The sequence below is a fragment of the Enoplosus armatus genome, chromosome 7, assembly GCF_043641665.1.
Source record: "Enoplosus armatus isolate fEnoArm2 chromosome 7, fEnoArm2.hap1, whole genome shotgun sequence".
NCBI classification, from domain to species: domain Eukaryota; kingdom Metazoa; phylum Chordata; class Actinopteri; order Centrarchiformes; family Enoplosidae; genus Enoplosus; species Enoplosus armatus.
In genome coordinates, this window is record NC_092186.1 from 10,295,361 (window position 1) to 10,298,893 (window position 3,533).

A 3,533-nucleotide genomic window follows, 5' to 3' on the forward strand; every position below is an offset into this window, starting at 1 on the left:
AAGATTAAAGGATGTATGATATGTTTATTATTGATGAGAAATTCCCTGAAAAGGCCAAACCAGCAATAAATTGTCTATATTTCTCTTCTATTATCGTAAAAAATGAATAAAAAACACATCAGTGAGTCACACTGTTGCACTGGGTGACATGTTTCTGCATTACCATGAGCCTGGGCACTGTAGTTTATTTTAAGTCAATCCCCCGTACACTGTCCTGGTGCTTTAAATAATCGCTAGGACACCAAATCCACTGCTGAAAATAGTCCTCATCAAATACACTATTTACTCCTGTTTCACTAAAATGTGTGCCCAGCTGTTTTAGTAATCGATTTAGCCTTTTGTGACCATATATTCCCATAAGTGATGTCACTTGAGTCAGCATTGGTTGGGGCTCAAGACTGCAAGTTTGAAATCGGAGAGAAGTGAGCTCAGCAGACTTCAGTAGCCCGCTCTTCATCTCTGCGTCAGGCTAGTAGCTAGAGGCTCCATTAGCCTCTACTAGCATATCACACCCAAGTGTCGAGTCGGTCAAGTCGCATTGTGGGTGATGTAGGCACCACCTTTTAACGAATGTATGGGAAAAAAAGATGATGTCTCTGGTTCTGCTGTGTCAATTTTGATGCTTTTTTAAAAAGGGTCAGTCGTGAGTGTTATAGGAGTGCAACGCTTTATGTCTAAGGTAGAAACATATGGGATTCGGGCTGAGTGCCACGGGCAAGCTGAGGAAGTCAGAAAGTATTGAGTGACGGACTAATGCATTGTTGGTTTTGGTCTTTTCATGACATTGGCTTTAGCATAACTTTTAAAATTATTTTCTTAGCTCTTGATAAACAAAATAATATCAGCAAGGTAACATTAATACAAATTGACACACACTGAGTTTCTGCAGTGTTGTCATGAACAACGGCGTATAAGAGTGTTGTTAAGTCTAACATGAGTGTGTGCACACAGCTAGCACAAATGTAGCGTAAACAAAGACAAAGACAAGGTTCTGCAATAGGTGATAGTCCAGATCCAACAAACAAACATGCTGCCCAGCATGGCGGCCTCAAACAAAAAGAATACATTCAGCCAAAAAGCAGATGGAAAACACACCCACTGTCTCTTCTCCTCCCTCATCCTCTTTCCTCCTGTCTCTCCTCCCCTCTTCCTAAGCCCTCACACACACACACACACACACACACACCGCCACCATCCTCCCTTTCCCCTTTTCCCCACAAATCCATCCTCCCATGCGGTTCTGTGGAACAGATGCAGGCAGAACAACAGAAATAGAAAAGGGTTAAGCAGTGTTCACCCATGAAGCAGGCAGAAAGAAAAGGCAGGAAGCTTGAGATGACGCTAAAAATAAATGTATCCTTGGGTAAGAGAGAAATACTCAAAGGTCCTAAAATAGCTGGTCAAACAAAGGCATGAATTAACTAGAATGAGTGTGAGAGGTTTTTGTTTTTTCAAGAGGAAGCCCCTCTTCTCGCTGTCCTCTCTCACACAGCGACTCCCTGGTTGCTAGGTTACGGCACTTGTGGCCGCCATCCACAGCCGTGGAAGGTGCTTTTTGCATCTGCAAAAGGCAGCCTTCTTTTTCATCCATCATTTGAAATTTAAAAGAGCAGAAATGGAAACACATGCACTGTCAATTAGGGGGAACACCAGGCACAGTATGAGGGACATCCTACAGATCAATTTGTACAAAGACGGCTTGTATTTCAGATGTGCCATGGAAACAGAGACGGCTCTTAATTACCTCAACTAACAGCCACAGCGGGAGGACTTGAAGGGAAGTGGAAAATTTCAAACCCTGCTTATTTGTTCATGTGTATGTGTTAGTTATAGTGAATATCAATACCAATTTTGACTTGTCACTGAGGTAACACCAAATATACTATGACATGAAGTCATTTTGTAACACCAGGTGGGTATTTGCTTTCTCTTTCAGCTGAGGAAACATTTGTTTCAGAAAGCAGCTTTTTAAAAAATCATGCAAACCCTTCGTGTATCCATCTTCTGCTTTGTCATGCTTTTGGCACAAAGTAGTGACCTATTTTACGGTACCTCGGGGAAAGTACTCACAGAAATAGATGGAATGAGGTGAAATAGGGACTGACTTATACACCTGACTTTTGTGGGGCAAAATAGCCCTTAAATCCTCCCCAAATGTCACAGTTCAGCTGCATATACGGCTGTTTCTGCGGGCATAAATCCTCCCCTATCTGAAACACAGAGTGAGAAGCTGCTCATCAGTATGGTAAAGGTCATTGTGCTTTGCTGATGGATCATGTGCCAAGTACCATATCGAATAAGAATGAACAGAGCAACTGGTATTACACACAGGTCACTTCCTAGCACATTTATCAAAGCATCCGCTCAGCCTGTGTATGCATTTCTCATAACTCCTCTCACTTTATAACTCACTCGCTCGCTCCTTCTGCAAAAACACATTTAAAGAACAACAAATAGTAAAACTGTTATACTCTTCTAGTAGACTCTAGTAGATAATTGCATAATAAGATTCATAATTAACACAACAAAGAAAAAAGTAACTGAAATACAATTAGATTTCTTTGGTTCCAAAAGTAGGAAGTTGACAATGAACCAAAATCCAAATGTCTTCTCTTTCCAAACATGTTACTCAGTAAACCAGCGCGTCATTATATATGAGTTATTTGCCATCACATAACTGTATTCCTCAACTCCCCAGTGTTGCAAACGCACAAACTCACAAAAAGACACACAAACACAAAGGCATGATGGAAAACGTGCACACACCCTCGAGGGACTCGAGTTCAAACAAGTCTACACCACAGGGCAGGGCCCATATTTCATCAGGGAGGGAGGGTCAAAGTTGAAGCCCCAAGGACATGCTGTTTCCTCTCCCTCCCAGGGTTCCAGAGGGCGAGGCGGACATTGTTTACTGGACACCAAGTCTCCCTGGTCTCCCTCTGGACGGGAAGGAGTTGCCTTGCTTTTAGAGCTCGGCCAGTCAAGGTGATTTAAACCACCTAAAGCCCAGGCATTACAGACCAGGCCTGGCTCCCCATTCCTCCAGTTCCTGTCTTTCATTCGTCCCCCAGTAAAAAGATCACAGTCCTTGCGTTTCAGTGTTTTCAGGAGGTTGTTATTGCGTCCTTGGGAGCTGATTTACAGGGTAACCTTGTGTGCTGGGAGCTACTTTCATGGGTTTGTTCTTCTGTCTTTAATTGTGGGCTGTAGTACGGTGGCCCTGGGGTGCAAAACACAACATTTCAGAAAACACATAAACAACACACACAAAAAAGACGTAATATCAAAAACAAGAAGAGGTAGGTACTTTCTCTCTCTGTATGGATGTTTATGATGACTCGTATCCCTTAGAGATCACATCCATATCGGGTCATTTCACACCTCAATTTACGTGTTATGCCAACATTCAGTTGCAAGGAGGGAAGTAGAGTGCCGTATATGTAGGAAGGTGTAGAGGTAAGACTGTGAGGGTTGAGGTGGGATGGGTGTGTAGCAAGTGCAGGAGACTTGAGTTTGTGTTTAGCAATGTTTGC